General features: G+C 42.0%; 1 pseudogene; it reads right to left on the bottom strand.

Annotated features, from left to right (window-relative positions):
* Positions 1-22,068: 22,068 nt before the first annotated feature.
* On the bottom strand, positions 22,069-22,239 carry LOC119515782 (annotated as a pseudogene).
* Between the last annotated feature and the right edge of the window lie 928 nt (positions 22,240-23,167).

Genomic DNA, 23,167 nt, shown 5'->3' with positions numbered 1-23,167 from the left:
GAACATAAAGCCAGTTGAGTTCCAGATGAAGAATAGCCTGTATTAGGACAATGCTGAATAAAGATATGTGTTCATGCCATGAAAGGCTCGGGTGAACTGAGGTCAATTGAGGAAATATCAGATTCATGTCTCCCATCTCATATCCACTCTGAAGCAAGAGACAGTGGTGGAAACATTCTTACTTTTTAAAATGCTGTGGAGGTTTTTCTCCCTCTCTCCCATCATTCTCAGCATGAAGCATGGCTCAAGATAACTACTTGAGCTCCTGCCATCATGTATAAATTCCTGCCAGGAGTTAGAAGAAGGCTCACCACCATCTCTAAGGACACATCCTGAAAGTTATACACATTACCCACTTGTATCCCATTGGGTCAGACCATAGTCAAATGACCACACCTAGTGTCCAGGGAGGCTGGGAAATATAGCCTTTATTCTAGGTGGCCATGTGCCCAGGTAAATTATAAGTTCTATTACTCATGAAGAAGAAGAGAATGGATTGGAGAGTAACTGGCAGCGTGTGCCACAGTCGCCTACTGACCTCCTGCTGTCCTCCTCCTGTGTACTGGGTATTTGATAGCCTTTGTCCATTTAATCTTCACAATGCTCATGCCAGGTGGGAGTTATCCCCATTTTACAGATGAGGAAACCAAAGCTTGGAGAGGGGAACGGACTAACACAAAGTTACCCCAGCTAAAAATGGCTGAGCAAGTTTCCAACTCACGTCTCTGTGTGCTACCCTGCCACTGCTTGGTCAATGGACTCAGACTGAGCAGGCTCACCAGTCAGCGTCTTCGATGAGCACCTATTTGTTTGGTCTGCCCAACACTGTCTTCTTCTGGTTACAGCAGCCCAATTTTCCTTTGGAGAAGGTAGCAAATGCTACCAGTGCCCTGGTTGTTGCTCCCAACCCACAGTGCACACTGGCCAAACCTCCGTCTTTGTGTCTGAGGACTTTCTCAGGCCACCAGGAACCACTTTGTTTCCACATCCTGGAAGCTTTGGGCAACTAATGCCCTTGGTAGAAGCCCCCAGACACCAACTGACAGGGTGTGGAAGGTAAATACCTCAGCTCCCTCAGAAGAGACAGCATTAAGGGATGTGCTCCACACTGGCTCCCAGAGTTCCCCAGTGGGATTGAGCTTCACTTGCCCACAGTGGTAACGAACTTAATCCCCTACCAGTTCTTTCTGGGATCGTCTCCCAAATAATCTACTTGGACCTCAATTCCTTGTGTCATGGTCTGCTTCTGGGGGAGCCCAAAATAAGGGATGAAACTATCTTCCCCTTTCTCATTCTCAGTCCATATGGTTAAGGTGGGACTGACCACCCCCTACCTTTCTAAGGATGGTCACATGACTCGGGTCTGACCAATCATATCACCATACCTCTTTGGCCACAGTGATTGGTCCAGGGATGACCATGTGACCCCCACCAGGCCGATGACAGCCTTCCCCTGGGTTTTTGCTGTAACAATTGAGCAAGAGAAACTTTCTCTGCTGAGGTGTCTAAACCATTAGGATGTTGTCTGCAGGAGATATCCAATTCTCTGGGAATCAGAGCCAAATCAGAAAACAGTTGTAACAGTAGTGCTGAAATGGACAAAGAGAAACCAGGTCCTCATGGCTTTATGTGCATCCCTGGTTTTAGTGCAGTATATAAATAGGTTATTCCCAGGCAGTGCTAATCCTATTGCTTCCCTGATTTGCCCAACTTGCCTGGCTCCTGAAGGCACCTGGTTCACAATCTCTGGGTTTGGCTGGGAGACAGTTCTTACATCAGTGCACAGAACTGCTTTAGCAACACTGTGGAACCAGGACAGATAACAAAAGTTTAAGTGGCAGGATAACCTGATTAAGAAATCAACTGCCTAGTCAGATTAAACGGTAAAGGTTGATATTGATGGTGTTTTAAAACTTCAAATTTTGTGTGAGGCCAAAGGAAAATATGTTTGTTTGGTGCAAAATCTATATTTTCTGTAGCACACCAGATAATTTAACTTGTACATTCTGTTTACTCAAACATCATAATTACATGGAACTTTGAATAGGGAGTGAGATCTGGTTGGTTTGTACAGGTTAGTGTGAAACCCTGATACATCCCAAAGTAATTTGGGCAGATAATAAAAATGTATTTGCAAAGCCCCCTGAGGGACTGGGGGAAAAGGCAGAAATATTGAACTCCCCCACCTGGGTAATTACTGATATTCTCACAAGCATTGGGGCTACCAATTTAGAAGGCCAAGCCCTCGATCTTGGGGCTTGCCCTTACGAAGCTTGTTACTGCAAAAAAGAGGCTAACAACTTGGCAGGTGAAATCACTGCCCTCCCCCCTACGTGGGATCAGACACCCAGGGGAGTGAATCTCCCTGGCAACGTGAAATATGACTCCTGGGGAGGAATGTAGACCCGGCATCGTGGGATGGAGAACATCTTCTTGACCAAAAGAGGGATGTGAATGGAAATGAAATAAACTTCAGTGGCAGAGAGATTCCAAAAGGAGCTGAGAGGTCACTCTGGTGGGCACTCTTACACAGAATATAGACACCCCTTTTTAGGTTCTAATGAACTGGGGTAGCTGGTGGTAGATACCTGAAACTATCAAACCACAACCCAGAACCCATGAATCTTGAAGACAATTGTATAAAAATGTAGCTTATGAGGGGTGACAATGGGATTGGGAAAGCCATAAGGACCACACTCCCCTTTGTCTAGTCTATGGATGGATGAGTAGAAAAATAGGGGAAGGAAACAAACAAACAAACAGACAAAGGCACCCAGTGTTCTTTTTTACTTTAATTGTTCGTTTTCACTTTAATTATTATTCTTGTTATTTTTGTGTGTGTGGTAATGAAGGTGTCAGGGAATGATTTTGGTGATGAATGTACAACTATGTAATGGTACTGTGAACAATCGAATGTACGATTTGTATGACTGCGTGGTTTGTGAATATATCTCAATAAAATGAATATTAAAAAAAAAAAAAGAGAGGCTGAAAGCCTACTTGTAATTGTGTCATCCCCAGAGAACCACTTTTGTTGCTCATATGTGGCCTCTCTCTAAGCCAACTCAGCAGGTAAACTCACTGCCCTCCCCGTTACATGGAACATGACTTCCAGGGGTGTAAATCTCCCTGGCAACATGGGACATGACTCCCGGGGATGAACCTGGACCCAGCATCATGGGATTGAGAATATCTTTTTGATCAAAATGGGGAAGAGAAATGAAAGTTTCAGTGGCTGAGAGATTTCAAATGCAGTCAAGAGGTCCTTCTGGAGGTTATTCTTATGCGTTATCTAGATATCCCTTTTTAGTTTTTAGTGTATTGGAATAGCTAGAAGGAAATACCTGAAAATGTTAAACTGCAACCCAGTAGCATTTATTTTTGAAGACAATTGTATAACTATGTAGCTTACATGGCGTGGCACTGCGATTGGGAAAACCTTGTGGTTCACACTCCCTTTATCCAGTGTATGGACAGATGAGTAGAAAATTAAATGAATAATAGGGGAGATGTGGGTATGGGGATGTTTTGGGTGTTCTTTATTTATATTTGTATTCTTGTTTTTATTTTATTTTATTTTACTTTCTTGGAGTAATGAAAATGTTCAAAAATTGATTTTGGTGATGAATGCACAACTATATAATGGCACTGTGAACAACTGACTGTACAGTATGGATGACTGTAGGGTATGTGACTATATCTCAATAAAACTTAATAAAAAAAAATCAACTGCCTTTCATTTTTCTCTGCTCCCAGGTCATTGAGAAAGAATGAGAGATATTTCCCCTGGTCTTTGCCAAGAAGGTAGTTAGAATTTTGTGATGGAAAGATCTGGATTTCTTTTATCCCCAGGGCAAAATGAACAGGCCATACTTTCCCAAAGTCTAGGCCAGACACTCCCAGATTGTGGTGGGCAGGACCACCTATACTGGGTCCAGAGGAAGCATGTCCCAAAGATGGAGTGAGTCTCAGGCCCCAACACAGGTGACTTAGTCACAATCTGGGGATGGGGCCTGGGAACTTGCCTTTTGAACCCATGAATTCCATGGTTTCAGAGGCTAGAAGGCTTGCTTCCTCCTAGGATCAGTATCTCCTGGCTGGCTGGGGTTCTTTGGATTTTCCTTCACATGGAGTGCACATGGCAGTATCTTCTTTTTCTCTCGGGTTCCATTGACTTCTGGCTGCACCCCCGCTTCTCTTTCCATGTCCAATTCCCTTTGCTCATAAGGACTTCAGCCCTATTGGATTAAGGCCCACACTCATTCAGTTTGAGCCCATCTTCTAAGGTCCTGTTTACAAATGGCTTTCCACCCATAGGACCAGGGGTTGGGACCTGAGCATGTCTTTTATGGGGGACATGCTTCAATCCCCAACAACATACTTTTCAGAAGGATGAGAAACTTAGGATTCTCGATAAGGCAATGTATCGGCTTAAATGACTGAAAAGCACTAACTTAAGGAACTGAAGAATATTGGTTTCAGGCCTGGCTGGATCCAGGAACTCAGATGAGGTTACCCAGACACAGTCTGTCACCGTCTCTTGACTTTGCTCTTTAATGAGTTGTTTCTATTCTCAGTCTCCAATTAATGGCAAAGTGATAACCAGCAGGTCCAGGCCTGCATCCTGCCAGTTATGTCTGATGGGAAAGAGATAGTCATTTCCTAGAAACTCTGCTGAAGTCCCAGCACTGACTCTGATTGGACTAACTTAAAGTCATGGGCTTATCTCTGAATCAATCACTGTCACTCAAAGAAGGTGATGTTTGGGCCTGGTCACATGCCTACTGGTAGAATCAAGGGGTAGAGACAGCCCCACCAGAACCTCAGAAACTGGGAATGGGGGAAGGGTGGTTCCCCCAAGAAATACTGGGTGTTGTGATGACACATAGCGGGAATGGATGCTGAACAGGCAAAGGCAAACAGTGCCCAGCATAGAATCCCTGATATAGGCCATAAATCACCCCCTTACACTCAGGGTGTTCTAGGCTTCTTGGCATTCTTGTGGGTCCAAATGGTTCTTTGATCCAGATCACAAAAGGAGATCCAAGGCACCTTGCTCAGCAAGATCACCAAAGCCACGAAGCAGACACTATTGATTGCTTTATTCCCCTTCTTCTTTGCAAACAGAAACAGTTGGGGAGGGGGAAGGACATAATGTGCCAGGCAAAGGGGATGAATTCTGATTGTTCTAAGCCAGCTCATCTAAGGCAATTTCTATCTCTCTTTGCATGGAACTTAGTGCTGACCAATGAGGCATCAAAGGAAATCTGGCCTAGGCTTCTGGGAAGGATTTTCCTCTCTATTAAAAGAGAGTTTTCTTTCCCAAACCACTTTTCTTTCTCATACACACATGCATATAAACGTATTCTTCAAGCCTTAGGACATTGTTGTGCCATGGTGTGATATTTGGAGCTGTGGCAGCCATTTTGAGATCATGAGGGAAAGATCAAGGTAATCCTCAAGAAGCTGACTCTTTGCCCCAAAGCCACTGAGATTCCAAAATAACCAATCCTGGAACAGCCTACCCACTGCTTTATTATTACCTGAGATAATAAATGTCCTAGTCATTTAAGGCCTTCTTGATTGCGTATCCTGTTACCTCCAAACCAAAGCACCTTAATGGATCTACCTCTGGACTGTAGAAGTTTAGGGCAGGGAGGACAGAATCAAAAAGGCTGCCTTCTCATTTAGGCATTAAGTGATTAGTGCCTAATCACTTCTCAGAGATTATTCTGGTTCTGGAGCTGGTCAGGTCTCTCCCACTTTGCACAAGAGAAGCATTAATGATTTGTCAGGATCCTACTACCACAGTCTGGGTTTTATAAACTTCCTTGTAAGTTCTGAAGGTTCTAAGTATTTACACTGCAGAAGGTGGGAGTCGGCTGGCTTTGGGGTCTGGTCTCTAATATTTTAATTTTTATCTTTAAAATTTTCATTTGTTAATAATTTCAAACTTACAGAAAAGCTGCAAAAATAAAAATAGGATGAAGAACACCCATATACCATTTACCCCAAATCACCTATTATTAATATTTTCCTCACGTTCCTTATCATTTGCTCTGTGTGTATACATTATTTTTTGAACCGCTAAAGGTAAGTTACATACATCATGGCCCCTGTATACTTCAGTGTGTTTTTCCTAGGAATAGGGATATTCTCTTACATAAGCACAGTATAGTTAGGCAATCTTGGAATCTTTAGCAGTGGTAAAATACTTTTATCTAATCTACAGTTCATATTCCAATTTTGTCAGCTGATCGAATAAATGTCCTAAAGTGCTTTGTTTTTTTTGTTTTTTTTTTTCTCCTCCAGTACAGGATCCATTTTAGAGTCAGCTATTGCATTTAGTTGTCATGTATCTTTAGTATCCTTTAATCTGGAACAGCTTTTCCTTGTTTCTTATAACATTTATAACATTGACATTCTGAAGAATATTTATTCCCTCCTTTCCTTTTTCTAGAAAAGAATGCTCCTCATTTTGGGTTTGTCTGATGTTTCCTCATGATTAGATTCAGGTCTCTAAATGGCCTCTAATCTTGGTTCTAACAGAACCTGGCCATGTGACCTGAGCAAATCATATCCCCTCTGGGCCTCAGTTTCCCCATCTATAAAGGTAATGAATTAAATTAGATGATAACTGAAATTCCTTCCTAGGATTCTACTATCATTTTGTATATGATACCATCCCTCTAAATCCTTTCCTTTTTTCTTTATTCTAGAAGGAAAAAAAACAGATAAAATGAATTAAAAAAGAAGTAAATAGACAATGGCAATTCAGGATCCATGTGTCCATTCAGTCATTCAATAGATATTTACTGTTCACCCATATTATCCAGGACTCCTTCAGCTGAGAGGTATGGACCCACAACTCATACTGGCTTAAGCTACAAAAGGACAAAGGCCAGGGGTAGGTTTCGCTTCAGGCAAACTTATCTGCAGACGCTCAACTGACATTGTGTGGAATCTGTGCCTTTATCTTTCTTCATTCTGCTTTCCTCTTTGTTGGCTTCAGTCTCAGGCAGGCCCTTTTTTTTTTTTTTTTTACACTTTAAATATGTTCAGTTTATTGTATTCAATTATATTCAATAAAGAAATAAAAAAAAAACAAAAAAACATTGCTGGGCTCTACCACCAGAGCCTCTGACTATAAAAATATTTACCCATTTTATTAGATCAAAATCAATCATTTCAACAGTTTCCTACTGAACTCTAAAAAATCCATTCACTTTAATAGTAAGTATGACATCTCCGGAATGTAAAGTTACTATTTTCTAAATAAATTTCAATCAATCTAAAAGCACCTGTACTACATTGTTTTCTTATTAGCTGGCACAGAACAAAACACAAGGGAATGGCAAAAAGATGAAGGATCCATGAAGTTTATATTTCTAATGGTTAAGGAGAAATGGCATAATGATGACAAAGAGAATGGGGAGGAAAACAAAACAAAAGAATTCCAGCCTGGCAGCGGAAAAAGAAAGATGGAATAAGAGCTATTACTATTAGACAATAATCTTAATTTTGAGAAACTCATCGTATGGTATTGAAGTAATGAGTGGCAGGAAATGGCTGGCATACAGTAGTCCAGAAGTAACACTGCAGAATAGGATATAACAGAACTCGACTACCATCTTTTTCCTCTCAATATCTGTGCATCATGAGGAAGGCAATGTCAGAATTGCAAAATAATCATCATAAACCTGTCTCATTAACCAAATACTAGCTTAAAACTTGTTTTTTCAAAAATTAATTAGATGTGGGATAAATTTTAGGAGCCACGATTCTGTATCTTGTATCAAATTGTTTCATCTATTTCAAAAAAACAAGGACGTATAATTGGAAAAATTCTAGAGACTGTTTTATTACCAACTTCTAATTTCTAATGACATAATAGTAAATGCCACCAATTCAAAGAAGTTATAGATGGCAAATAACTAAAATCCATTATCTTGGGTATCTGACTGACATTTAAGTTATTCACGAAAATTTAGTCATTATGAGCTAATATATTTTGTTATTTAAAAGATACTTATTCATAATTAGGCTTTTCAATTTCTTTAACTATTTTCAGAGAATTAATATATTAAACTTGGAACTTAGTAAATAAAAACCACTTTTTTCCCAAGTTATGCTGAAAAGGAAAAAAATTAGTAAAATCCAGATTAATAAAAACAAGTGAATTAGGTGAAAACCCAACAAATTTTAATGCCAGCTCTTTTAAATCAGCTGAAATATTTTGTAGAATACTTAGAAGAATATTACCCAGTAACTTCTAAAAAGAGTAATATGTAATACATTTTCTCATTAAGAAACAATTTAAAATCCAAAGAATAATATTTAAAAGTTGTTACTTTAAAAAAAAAAAAGGAAGAAATAAAAATAATTTCTGAGATTTAAAGTAAACAAAAAATGGTTGCATATGAAGAAGCTAACAATACCTATATTATTAAACTAAAATAATTTCATCAGATTGATTCATACAATCAGTGATCTGTTATAGAGGATAGGAAATCACTTAACTGATCTGCCTGCTACTAAACTGAACCATCTGCATATTCAAAGCGAAGGACACAGAAGAATTTCATTTGAATTAAAAAATAAAAATAAAAAACATTCAAGGAGTAAAAGGAACCCAGTAATGCACAACTTTCATTTACAATGCATTTTTAAAAGAATTCCTACCCTACTGAAAAATAACACAAGATATCCAAGTGCTTTAAAATCCACAGCTTTTAATTCTGTTCTCAGTAATGACCATAAATCAGGCAGGCCTTTTTTATAGCGTGGTAAGATGACCACCAGCAGCTCCAAGCTTCGGCCCAACCAGCTCAGCAACAGTAGTGGAAAGACTGTTATGGCTTTCCAATTATTCCAGCCAAAATCCTGGAGCAGACTCTCATTGGCCAGGACTGCACCAGGGCTGTGGATGAGGCAGTAGATTTTTCTGTAAGGGGACCTGGAGCATGTCTCCACCCCCAAAGCTAGGGAATATTGTCTGTCCCTGGGCTGTGTATCAGTCAGGGAAGCAGAATCACTGTATCACAGAATAAGCAATTTATTATGGGAACTAGATGTCCCACAACTGGGGGGAAGTGAAGGCTCAGAAGAGGACTTGGGGGGTTAGAGAAAGAGTCACCAGTCCCATTGAGAAATCAAGCATGTCCAGCCATGAACTAAAGACTGCAAAGGGGGTGTCTTGTGGAAAGGTTTATGAAAAGTGGCTGCCTCTTTGAGTCCACAGCAAAGCATTTGGCCATAGGCCTAAGATAGCTTTTGGTCAGCAGGGCCAGCAGTTAGGGAAAAGAGCTGACATAGTAGCAGAGAGCAAGGACAAGCCCTCTAGTCATGAAAACAGATCATTACAATCCAGTTTGATAAGTGTTATTGCAGTGAAAAGCACAGGGTGCAATGGGAGCCCCAAGGGGTTACTAAATCCAGTTTAGAAATCAAGGAAGGCTTCCTGGAGGAGGCAACATCTGAGCTGAGACCTGAAGGATGAGAAGAGTGCCAGATGAACTGGGAGAAGAAGGAGCTGAATTAGCACATGCAAAGGCTTAGAGGTTTGATAGGATATTAGAGACCTACTAGGTAGATCAGTCTGGCTGGAGTCTAAATGTGAAGCAGGGAGGGTCATGGAAGATGCAAGAGACAGCCGGGGCCAGATCTTGCAGGTCCTTGCAAGTAAGGAGTTTGAACTTTGTTCCAAGAGCAGGGAAGGATTGAAGAAGGGGAATTTGTCATGGTTGGGCGTTGGCAAATTGGACATAGGATTTTCTGAGCATCTCTCCTCCAGTAAAAGTTTCAAATACCTCAACTGGAACTCTTGAGTACTTCATCTTCAAGGGTGTGCTAACTCTGGGGAAGGCATTTTGGAATAAGACTTTGGGGGGCGGGTGACTGTATTGGTTATGATACTTTCAACTGCAAGTGACAGCATGACTAACAGGGCTTAAGCAAAGAAGAAACTTAATTATTTTATAACAAAAGCTCTGTAGATTGGCAGCTCCAAAGTTGTTTCCGTGGCTCAGACATGTTATCAAGGACCGAGGTTCTTCTCACACTTCCACTCTGCCACCTCTAGCAGTTGGCTTTTGTCCTCAGACTCATTGCCTCAAGAGAGCTATGGCAGTGCCACACCTCATTTCATCACAGGACAGTGGTCAAAGCTGGAAGGAAGGGACAGGGATAAAAAGATTTCATCTCAGAAGGCTCTATCTTGTTATTAATGATCTGAAGCCAGCAGATGTGCCCTGACCTTTCTTTGGCTAAGAGCTGAATCATGTGTCCATCCCGGACTGATCGCTGCTGAGGAAGAATGGAATTCCTATGCCTGCTTTAGATGAGTCACGATTTACCTGCTGGGGTTGGAGAATGACCCACTCTCCAAAGATCAAGGTATTTCTACCCCTTAGCTGAGCCCCAAATCAAGGTTCTGTGGGCAGGGAAGATGTGGAGGTGGAGTGGGGATGACTGTGGGGTGCATCAGTTCAGGTCCTCCCAGAAGCAGATCTAAGATGGGGTTAGGAAGATATCTGTACATCAGTGTTCATGGCAGCATTGTTCAAAATTGCCAAAAGGTGGAAACAACCCAGGTGTCCGTCAACAGGTAAATAGATAAACAAAATATGGTCAATCCATACGATAGACTATCATTCGGCCATAAACAGGAGTGCAGTTCTGATACACACTATGACATGGAAGAACCTTGAAAACATTAGGCTAAGTGCAATAAGGCAGATACAAAACAATAAATATTGTATGACTCCATTCATATGAAATATCTAGAAAAAGCAAATTTCATAGAAACAGAAGATTAGAGGTTGCCAGAGAGGGGCAGGAATGAAGAGTTACCACTTAATGGGCACAGAGTTTCTGTTTTGGGTGATGAAAAATTTTAGTAATGGAAGGTGGTGATGGTAACACAACACTGTAAAAGTAATTAATGCCACTGAGTTGTACACTTAAAAATGGTTAAAATAGCAAATTTTATGCTATATGCAGGAGCAGAAGAGGTTTATGGGAGGTAGAGGAGGGCTATGCCTGTGAAAGATAAATATGGGAGAAGGCAGAATTGAACAGGGGATGCTTGGACTGTAGTGCAAATCTGACAAAGTCTTGGTCAACTCAAGGGGAGCTCCAGAGCAAAGACTATGAGAGGAGTCACATTTTGGGCAAATGTGACTAGGCCCTAGCACCCCACTGCTCAGTCACCCACTGCATGTCCCTGACTTGAAAGTTAAGGCAGATCCCTAACACACCACAGCTGGAAGCTGTCAGCTAAATGCACAGTTTGCAGCTGAATAGCAAGTTCTTTCCTGTAGCTGTGCCCCTGCAGGGCTGCTCAGGGCAGTGTGTGCCACAGGGAGTCTGGCCCGGCTGTGCCCAAAGAAGTCAACTTTGAGGAAACAAATCCATTTCTGCCTGGGCCAGCATCAGGCCTATGGAGGGAGTCAGTAGAATGACAGAGAGATCAGCCTCAATTCAGAAACTGAGTTTCATGTTTTGAAAAACATGTTTCTGTTGTTGTTTTTTCCCACACATAGAATATTTTCATCTTAGTAAAATGAGAAACTGCACATTAGAAAGAAGAAGATATAAGTCAGTCAAGATTCTTCCATCATTGATGAGGGTGATATTGATAATGATAACAGTAGCTAACATTTACGGGATGATTACATGTCATGCAATGTGCTGAACGATTCATAAACATTATCTCGTTTAATCCCAGCTCTGTCACATGAGTGAGTTACTTAGCCCCCCTGTGCCTTAGTTTGTTCATCTGCCTGATGGGGGTTACAACAGTAGTTATCATATGAGGTTGTCTTGCAGATTCAATGAGTTAATCCATTGAAGAACATGGCCTGGCACTGAGTAAATGCTCAATAAATAGTAGCTCTCATTTTCATTGCAACTGCTCATTCCTTTATCCACAAGTCTGAATTTAAAAAAAAAAAAAGGACAGACTATAAAAACAAAATTTTCCAAAAGTCTAGCACAGAAATTCATTTGGGGGCAACTCCTGATGTAATTTCTAGTCTTGTTTTTCCCACTTTGTGTGAATATTCATGTTTCATGTCCGTCCGTTAGATTATGGGGTGCTGTAAAGTATATGACGTGTAAACCACTTTACCTGTCTAAAATCTAAACATTTCAAAATTTGAGGATACTGGTTTCTTATAAGTGATTGTGGACTTGTAATAGTAATCTGCATGACAACTCTGTGGGATGGGTACTATTTTAATATCCCTGTTTTACAGATGAGCAAACTCAGGCTCAGAGTCATTATGTGATTTGCCCAAAGTCACCTAGTTAGGAGGTGGAAGAGTGAGAATTAGAACTGATTCCAGAAATTATGTTTTTGGGAAAAAACAATCTTTTTAAATAAAAGTCATTTTTGTAACTTTAAGAAAAAAGTACTTTTCTTTAGCGCAGGACTTTTCAGAACCTTTAATCCACTAAAGCTGCTCTGTCAATCTGCAGGTGGAGGGTATAGAATGCTGCATTCCCCAGACTTACGAACCATGGATGTCAAGTTCATTTTTTCATAGATCTCCCAGTGCTAACTGTTTGAGAATCAGGGAAGACCCTTTGGATAGGACAGCCTGGAGGCACTGGACAGAATGGGAGCATTTAAAGGATCCCAAACCAAGAGGAACTGCAGGCCCAGGGGAATCCCTGGGGAATTCCTGGGGACTCCCTCTTCAGTCACCAATTGACTGCGTGTGACCTTGAAAAAATCCTTCTTCCTCTTGGAAAATCAGCCTCCTGACTTGGAAAGCAAATGACAAAACCATCTTTGAGGTCCTTTCAAGCTTGCCAGCAGTACTTTACCTTCCGCTTTTGAATAAAAGGAGGCAGGCTGACGCACTTGAAGCAGACATTCAAAAGAACTTCAAGGGGGTACAGCTGGTATCAGGTTTCCCTTCCTAGAAATCTTTTGAAACATCAGGCTGGGCTGAGCGAGATGCTTGGCAGCAGGAAAGCAGACAGGAAGAAGTCTGACTGTCCCTCCAGCTCTGTGATGCTGAGTCCCAGATCACCTTCTAACGCTTTAATAACAGCTTTCAAGGACATTTCTTTCTTCACTGTCCCAGCAGCCTCTCCAAGACTATCTGAGCAAGGGCCAGGTTTGCCAGATTAGATTTATTTATTTCATGCACTTAAAAGAATGTCTAACCCAATTGTTCCACTGACTTTTGAAATTTAATTTCTAGTTTTTGAAATGGTAAATGCTGGCCCAGGGTAAAAAAAAAAAAAAAAATGCAAGCAGAATAAAAATATCCAGGAAATGTTAGGTCTCCTTCCCACTCCCATTCTGCTCCAGCATCCTTAGCAGTCTGACTTCTGGCCTGGAACCCTCTTGTCTCCACACTGGAAGTGTCAGTAGAGTGGGCAGTAGGATCCCTGGAAGCCAATCCCAGGCCAGGACAGCTAGCAGTACCTTCCCTGTGCACAGAAGAGATTGAGAGCTACAAGATTACTTCCCATGAGAGCCAAACTGAATGGATCCCCCATTCAGCTTCCCCTTCGCCAATCCCGAAAATGCCCCCTGACACCAGAGCATGTAATGCAGGGAAGCTGGAGAATCAGTGGTCTTAGCTGTGATTGTTGTCAAAATACCTCATCTCTGATTTTACAGAAGCACACGACCTTGCAAATACATTGCCAGAGCTTTAGAAAGGGCTGGGCTCGGGAAGGGCTCTGCACTCACACTTCATTAAAATCCTGGCAGATCCACCTCTAGCTGTGCAGGAGGCTGGGCAGGATTGAGTGATGGGTTGGCTGTGAAAAGTGAGTGGGTGTAAAAAATTGAGAATGACTCTAATGAGTGTTTTTGGCTTGAGCAACCAGGTGTGTAGTAAGAGAAAAACAGGATTGTGTGTGTATGTGTGTGTGTGTGTGTGTAATCCAAAGTTACATTTGTGATTCCTAGTAGACGTCAAAGTGGCAGGTGGACCCCCAAGTTTGGAGCTCATGGGGAGGTCAGGATGGGAGCTATAGAGGAATAGATGGAATTAAAAGTGATGGGACTGCTTGGGGATCACGGGAGTTCTCGTGGCTTCCTAGTGGGATCAGGCTCTCTTTGTCCTGCTCTGATTGAATGCTCCTCCTGGCCCCTCCTGGGTCCTATCCTGACAGCTGGTCCACTTGCCCATCCAACTAGCCTCAGCACACCCCAGATGCAAGGCTCAGTCCCGTCCCAAAGTAACAAATTCTTAGCTTCAGGCCTGGCATTTGCAACTTATCTGCCATCTCTTTGTAGATAACCTCATTCAACTGCAGAGCATCATGGGCACATTAGGTAATATCTTCTCAGCCCATGGTGGCCTCATCTCTTTGAAACTGCTTCCTCCACATTGTGTGGGCACCCCAGGAAGCCATGCAAACAAGCTACATGACCCCAAGCTCCAGCCAGAGTTGACAGGACAAGGATGGACACCTGACCCAAGATAGGCCAATCAGATCCTGTCTCTTGGGAATTTGGGAATAGACTCTAGTGATTCTCGTGGGCTGCTGCTTAAAGGAAGGGGTTGTGAAGTCAAGTGCTATGAGGTGGCCATCTTTGGTCACGGCCTTGGGGAAGGGGGGAGAGAGAGAGAGAAGGAAAGGAGAGAAGCATAGGTGAGGGAATCTGTGGGCAGAGTGACAAAGGGACACAGAATGGGCTGCAACGATTCCTGATGACTTCTCAGGTGCCAGTTCTGGAAATATGGGAGGCCACTGCTTTTCCTGCTCTTATGTTCAGTGTGATAACAGGGATCCTCCTATAAGGACAGCTCGGCGGTATGGCGGAAACCCATTGTCTTTACCTTTATGTCCTCTACTCTTTCTTCTTCTGGAAACAGCACCTCTATTTTCCCTGGGGCACCACCACCCCCCTCCCATTCAGTCTGTGGGATTCTGTCAAAGCTGGTTCCATCTCTGATTGGCTCTAGCTGACCCAATAACAGCATTTTATCCCCTCTAGCTACAGTGATTGGTTCAGAAATGGACACATGACCTGTGAGAGCCAATGAGATTCGATTCTGGGATATTTTGTTGGCACCAATGAGAAGACGCTGGTCCTGTGGTTGCTGAGAGGCTGGAGTTATTGGTGGCGATCTTGTCCCCCCGAGGGGAAACTCAGCACCGAGAGTGGAAAGCAGAGGTGGAGATGGAGGACATGTTCTTGGGACATCATTTCAACCCTTGGATTCAGCTGTACCTGAAGCTGGTATTCATCCTGGCCTTTTCAATTAAGTAAGCCAGTCTACTTCTCTTTTTGCTTAAACTGATTTTAATTGGATTTCTGTCACTTACAACCAAAACACTCCTGAGTAATACAGCTTGTGATAAATTGCTCTTTTCACTTGAGCTAGTTTGAGTGTCTTCTGTTACTTATGATCTAAAGATCCTCAACTAGGACACTGAGCTTGTACTCTGATATCCATGCTTCTGCTCATCCCAGTGACTCTGTAGGTTCCAGGTTTGGGGCCATGGTTCCTTTTCCTAACTTTCTGTTTTGATAATCTTCCTGGGGAAAAGGAGAAGTGGGAACCCCACTTCTTCAAGTGATTATAATTTTAATCATCCCAACTCTCCTATGAGGAAGGTATTATAATCACCTCTGCCTTGGGATTTAATGGAGGCAGGGCCTTACAGATGACCAGCAAAAGCCCAAACTGGTGAAGTGATTTGCCCAAGATTATAGAGCCCCTAATTAGCTGAGCCAGGATTTGAACCCTGATCTATTTGACTTCAAAGCCAGCTTTAACCACCATCTGCACTGCCCAAAAAAAGAATGCTCCCATGATTACCACCTGCCTAAATGAATTTTATTGAGAGTTCTCAAGTTTATGCTCTTTGACCTGCAAGTTCCAGGTGTAGGTGTTTATCTTAAGAAACAAACAGACAAGGATAATTGAGCATGTGCTTTGCAATATTGAGAGTGAAAAATTGGAGACAACCTAAATATCTATTAAGGAGGACTTAAATAAAGTATGATACGACAAATTGTGTGTATGGGTTCTGGAACTAGATTCCCTGGGTGGGAGTCCCAGTCCTGGGCTTACTTTACCTCTCTGCATCTTCTTTCCTCATCTATAAAATGGGTCTGATAATAGGATTATTATGATTAATTAAAACACAGATACAAGTATATTGTTTAGGACAGGGCCTAGCACATAGAAAGGAATGAATGTTAGGTATTATGATTTTACCTGCTAAAGTCTTGTACTGTATTTTCACAAATTCTGCGCCCCCTCAATATGATAATCGCTAGTGACAGGAGCACTTATATGGACCAGCTGTGTGCTAAGCCTACCATCTGTTTTGTAAGGTCCTCAAGCTAAGAATGTTTACATTTCTAAATGGTTAAAAAAAAAAAATCAAAAGAATCAAAGGGGGAAGTGAAATGAAACAAAATAAAGTTTCAGTGGCTGAGAAATTTCAAATAGAGTTGAGAGGACATTCTGGAGAGTATTCTTATGCGCTGTATAGATCTCTCTTTATAGTTTTTAGTGTATTGGAATAGCTGGAAGGAAATACCTGAAACTGTTGAACTGCAACCCAGTAGCCTTGATGTTGCTTACATGGTGTGACTTTGTGATTTGTGACTCACACTCCCTTTATCCAGTGTATGGACAGATGAGTAGAAAAATGGGGACAAAAATTAAATGAAAAATAGGGTGGATGGGGGGGGATGAGATGTTTTAGGTGTCCTTTTTTACTTTTATTTTTATTTATTTTTATTTTTTATTTTGGAGTAATGAAAATGTTCAAAAATTGATTGTGGTGATGAATACACAACTATATGATGGTACTGTGAACAACTGATTGTACACTGTGAATGATTGTATGTATGTGAATATATCTCAATAAAACTGAATTTTAAAAAAAGTGAAAAAAATCAAGAGAATTTTTTGACACACAAAAATCATATGAAATTCACATTTCCATGTCCAAAATTAAGGTTTTATTGGGACATATCCTCCCCATTTTTTCTTATTGTTTAGGCTGCCTTCACACTACAATAGCCGTGGTCAGTAGAGGTGCAAGAGATGGTTTGGCCCTCAAAGGCTAACATGTTTTCTATGTGATTCTTTACCTAAAAGGTTTGCCGAACCCCATCTTATTTGGATTCTCATAACATCCATGTGAGGTTGGAGCCATTTTTGTTCACTTTTTATGAATGGGAAGACTGGGTCTCACTGCGGTGATGCCACACACCAGGGTCACACAGAAGGAAAAAGCTTGGATTGGAACCCAGGCATCCTGACTTCTGAGCTCAGGGCTTAACTGCTGGGCTAGATCCCTCCTCACTAGCTATCTGCCTGCCTGAGACTCACCCTGGGCGTCCCCCCAGCCTATGGCCTGTCCTCCCTGCTGCAGCAGAGGCCAGGCCAGAGGCGGGGGAAGGGGAGGAGGACTGCACAGTGTCTCCTCAGATGGCCTGGAGGGCCCCTCGCCAGGCCCTGTTTTCCCCTGGAGCCCGGCCCAGTGCACACAGGCCGCTCTGTGAGGCTGTGGGCAGGAGGCCTCTCTCGGCAGCAGTGTTCGGTTACCCCAGTGACATTCAATTGTTCCTAAGAGAGGAGGCCTGTTTTTGGCAGCTCCTACACCTGGATTCCAGGAAGCTCTGCCTGATTCCTTGCCTCTTTGTTTCCAGTCAGCGAATCTGCCTCTATCACTTTCCAGTAGGTTCCGTAAGTCCGCCTGTTGCTCTCTCTTGCTGTTACTTCCACACCACTCTGAGCACATGGCTGGCCGGAGAGGGTGACATGGATGGGGTCTGGAACTTATAGGAGGAAGAGGTGTCCGTAAGAGTTAGTGCTCCTAAGATAGACCCAGCACAAAAGGCTCTAGGGATGCATGCCCTTCCGTAGCCCACAGAGCCCAGGGGTGAAAAGAGATCCCTGGGGTGGCAGTTCAGCTCTGTGGAAGAAAGACACATGCCCACATGTTCATCTTCTGTAAGGTACTTTGGAGATAGGGAAACAGAAGACGGACAGGCAGACTCTGGAGGTGACTGCCTGGGTTCAAATCCCGGCTCTACCATTTACTGGCTGTGACTTGGGCAAATTTCTGAACCTCTCCATGCCTTAGTTTTTACACCTGTACTCTGGAAATAATAAAAAAAATTCCCCTTATTAGAGTATAGTAATTAATTAAGGATTAATTACTTAAGAATTAAATCATGTGATACACATTAAGGGCTTAAAACAATACCTGGCACAAAATAGGGGTTCAATAAGTATAAGTGATTATTATACTACTACTACTAATAATTACTGTATTCACCAGAGAGGAAGGGCCATACTTATGCCCCAGGAAATATGAACAGTGATATTCATTGCAGCACAATTTTTAATAGGGGCAAATTGAAAGCCATCTAAATGTCTCTCAATAGGGAACAGCTAAACAAGTTATGGTACCTTCATACTATGGAATTCTGTGCAGCAGTTAAAAAGAATGAAGCAGATCTATACAGCCCAATATGAAAGATTATCAAGATATAGTGTTCAGCAAAGAAAACAAGTAGCAGAAGGGTACATAGAGCACGGAAATTCATGTAAAACACAAAAATGCAAAACAGTCTGTAAGTTCACATATGTAAGTAAATGCAATAAGAAAAAAGTCTAGAAATGCGCCTTCAATAGGTAGCCACTAGCCACATTTGGTTATTTACATTTAAATGCAAAATAACTGAAATTAAATAAAATTTAAAATTCAGTTCCTCAGTGACATCAGCCACATTGAAATGCCCAAAAGCCATACGTAGCAAGTGGCTGGCATATCTGATGGCTGAGGTATAGAATATTTCCATCATTGTAGAACATTGTATTGGACAATGTTGGTCTAGATGGATAAAAAAGTCAAACTGATACAGTAATTACCTTGGCTTGGGGGTGGAGGCAAAGATTGCAGGACATTATTTATTCTTTTAACAAATATTTATTGAGCACTTAATCTGTACCAGGCATGATCTTAAGCACTAGGACAGCTATGAATAAAACAAACACAAATCCCTGTCTTTTTGAGTTTTCATTCTAGTAGGTGGTATGTCAAGTGGAAACAAAGCTTTGGTGAATAATAGAGGCAAGGAGGGTAAGTTGGGATGGGGGTGGGGTAGACAGGGAAATGTTGGCAGATGGCAACATTGATCGTTAAAGGTGATTATTAAAGACATTTTTTACACTTACCTACATTTTTTTTTTTAAATAAGGAGACTGCCTTAAAAATTTATGAAAGGTAACCAAAGCATTCCAAGGATGAATAATAGGAGGGGATGGGGATATGGGATGTTTTGGGTGTTCTTTTTTACTTTTATTTTTATTTTTATTCTTATTTTTATTTCTTATTTTTTGGAGTAATGAATGTGTTCAAAGGCTGAATGTGGTGATGAATGCACAACTATATGATGATACTGTGAACAATTGATTGTACACTGTGGATGATTGTATGGTTTGTGAATATATCTCAGTAAAATTGCAGGGGGGGATAAGTACCCCATGGAACTTGGGAGACTTGAGTTGAGTGGCTTAACCTTCCTGGGCTTCCATTTCTTCCCCTCCAGTGTGCAGGAGCCACGGGTTCCCGGGCTCTGCCAGCCCCCAGCCCTGCCCTCCTGCACACCCACACTTCTGAGAGTCTCTCCACCTGCAGGAAATGCCCAGTTTGCTGGAGTCCTTTGGGAGCGTTCATATGGCAAGACTCTGCAGGATCTCTTGCAAGAATCACAAGAAACCTGGGAGAAGGAAGAAGAAACAGGAGACAGAGGAGGAGGAGGCAGGCCAGCAGAGGCCCGAATCTCCAGCCGAGGTTGCCTGGGGGCTGCTTCTGCCAGGGATTAAAGTGACACACAGAGTTCCTTATGGTAATGCAGACAGACACTTCATAATAGTAGCTAATTTTTATTGGGCACTGACCTTGCTCCAGGCACTGGTTCTTTCACTTGGATTAACTCACAACACAGCCACCCTAGGAGACTGGTATGATTTCTCACCCCCATTTAACAGATGTAGAAATTGAGGTTTGAACAAGCTATAAAACACCTGGTTATAAGTGGGGAGACTGGCCTTCACCCCAGAGCCCTAGTTCTTAACCACCACGGTGCTTCAGCGTCTGCTGTTTACCGTCAGCTGGAACGTAAAACAAAAGAAATAAAAGCTTTTGCTGGTTTAAAGCAGTCCAGGACTGGGTTCTGAGTAGCCAGACTAAGTGGGGATGAGCTCTGATTGCCAAGTGGAGGGTCTTTTGCTTCTACCCTCGCCACCCCCATCTCTCAGGACCTTCTCTCTCCAGAAGCCAAAGGGATCCTGTTAGAACCTAAGTCAGACCATGTCTGTCTGCTCAAAGCCCTCCAATGCTCCCACCTCCTTCAGAGTAAAAGCTGAAGTCTTACTGTGATCTACAGAGCCCTCCACCATCGGGGTGGGGGAGGGAGTGGGCAGCCATTACCCCTCTGACCTCATCCCTCCACTCTCCCCGCCCCCTCCACTCCAGCCACCCACACTGGCCTCTTCCTGGTTGCTGCGACTCTCCAGCTCGGTCCCTCCTCTGGGCCCTTGCATGAGCTGTGACCTCTTCTGGGGAGGCTTCCTGGCAGAGGTGCGGTCTCAGCTGAGCCCTGCAGGATGTTCTTGTCTAAGGGAGTGAGAAGAGGAGGGGAAGGTGCCAGGGAAAAGGCGTGGCATAGAGAGTGAGTGTGAGCAAGCACGGCTCATTCAAGAGACTTAGAGGGAGCCAGTGAGGTCCAAAATACAGATTGGCATGAAAAATCTTGTTGTTTTTAAATGATGCCAACTGAAAACAACAATGACAACAAAATCAAGTCTGTTTGCCACCACTTCTCAACCTCTGCTTTAGAACACAGGCATTTCCCAATAAATGGCACTGTATAAAACTGCTACCTCCTCCAGGAAGTTGCCCCAGAATTCATCTTTCCCTCCCTGTCTTTCTTTGTTCTTTGTTTGTATCCCTCGGACATACTTGTTTGATGTTACAGCTGGTACCCTGGCTTAGCCGTTTAATTAATCTGTGAGTTCTTGACGTTCATGGTGGGAGCTCCAAGAATGTGTGGGAAAGGTGGATTTAAATTTCTTTCCCTTTTAGAAGAGGATTCTGCTCAGTTGCTATGGTTCCAGGGGAAGCAAGGTCTAAGGTGAAGACTTGTGGGCTGTTTGTGTGTATGTGGGGGTGGGGGGGGTGGGGGAGCTTGGTCTGGCCAAGAAACCGAAAGTCCACAGATGAAAAAGCATGTCAAAAAGACAAATGACCAACTAGGAAAAATTTCGACTTGTATACCAAAGGCTAATGTCTCCCTAACAGATAAAGCATCTTTAGAAACAGAAAGAAAAGTATACAGCTAATGGGAAAATGGCAAAAGAAATGAGCAGAGAAATACAAATGGCTCTTAAACATATTGAAAAATGCTTGAATTAAAGTACACCAAGTTATACTTTCCACCCTGTCAGGCTGGCAAAGATTGGGTACCCTCCCTCCCCCTTTGCAGGGGGGCATGTAAACGGCTACAGGACCCTTGGAGGGCAATTTGGCAACATCTATTGAAATTGTGGAGACATATACATTTTGATCCAGAAAGTCTACTTCTGGTCATTTATCCTATAGACCTACTTGTCTGTGTAACACTTTGTAATGGTTTTTAAAAAGGTTGGAAACAACTCAAATTTCTATCAGTAGAAGACTAAACAAATTATGTTTTATCCATAAAGTCGAATATTATGCAGCGCTAAGGGCAGAACAGTATTATTATATACTATTCTTATATAAAAGGGTAGAAAAGAATCTGTATTTATATTTGCTTGTACATGCATAAAGGACTCTGGAAAATCACACAAGAAGCTAACAATTGTAGTTCGCTCTTTGTGTGTGTGTGTATGCATGGTAAGGGGTAGGTGGTGGTGGGAACTACTTGGATAGAAAATAAGGGTGGGAGGAAGATTTTTCACTGGGTATTTTATTTTTATTTTTATTTTTATTTTTGTTTTATTTTATATATGAAGAGCTAGCCTTGTTTCTGTAATCAGGGAGATAGATGTCCTGGACAGTCCATTCAAGGAAGGCCACCTAGTTGAACTTGATGAAGCCTCTATCCTTTGCACGCTGACAGAAATATTGGTGGCACATATTGAGGCCATATTTAGAAATCAGACTGTGCTGGTTTGAGCAGATGCAGCAGGAGCAGGAACCCTGGCCAAATTTTCACGAATGGCTTCAGGAGAGCTGCTGGTGACCCATCTTGCTTTCAGGGATGCAATGAGGCAAAAGGAAAGAGTGGATATTTTTTAATATAAAAGCTTTATTAAGATGCAATTCACATTGCGTACAATTCACTCATTTAACGTGTACAATGCGATGGTTTTTAGAGTTGGGCAACGATCAACACAATCAGTTTTAGAACATTTTCATCACCCCCAAAAGAAATCCCACACTCATCAATAATCACTCCCCATTTCTCCTTATTCCCACCCTGCCTGCCCCCATCCCCAGCCGTAGGAAATCACTAATCTACTTTCTTTCTCTATAGATTTGTATATTCTGGACATTTCATATAAATGGAATCATAAAATAGCTATCCTTTATGTCTGGCTTCCATCACTTAGCATACTATTTTCAAGGTTCATCCAAGTTGTTGCAGGTATCAGTACATCATTCCTTTTTATGGCTGAAAGATATTCCATTGTACGTATGTACCATATTTTATTTATCTATTCATCTGTGGAAGGACACTTGGGTTGTTTCCATCTTTTGACTATTGTGAATAATACTTTCCTGAACATTGGCATACAAGTACCTGTTTGAGTCTCTATTTTCAGTTCTTTGGGGTATACACTTGGAATTGGAATTGTTGGTTCAATAGGCAATTCTATATTTAACACTTTGAGGAACTGCCAAACTGTTTTCCATAGGGGCTGCACCATTTTACATTCCCACCAACAATGCAATTTCTCCACATCCTTGCAACCCGTTATGTTCTTTTTTCTTTAAATAGCTATCCTAGTGAGTGTGAAGTACTACTTTATTGTGATTTTGATTTGCATTTCGCTAATGACGAATTATGTTGAACATATGTCATATGCTTATTGGCCATTTGTATATCACCTTTGAAGAAATGTCTATTCTACTCAAATTCTTTGCCCATTTTTAAATTGGGCTGGTTGTTTTT

The sequence above is a fragment of the Choloepus didactylus genome, chromosome 19 (assembly GCF_015220235.1).
Source record: "Choloepus didactylus isolate mChoDid1 chromosome 19, mChoDid1.pri, whole genome shotgun sequence".
NCBI lineage: Eukaryota > Metazoa > Chordata > Mammalia > Pilosa > Megalonychidae > Choloepus > Choloepus didactylus.
The sequence above is the reverse complement of the archived record's forward strand: the minus strand, read 5'-3'. Positions and strand labels throughout refer to the sequence as shown.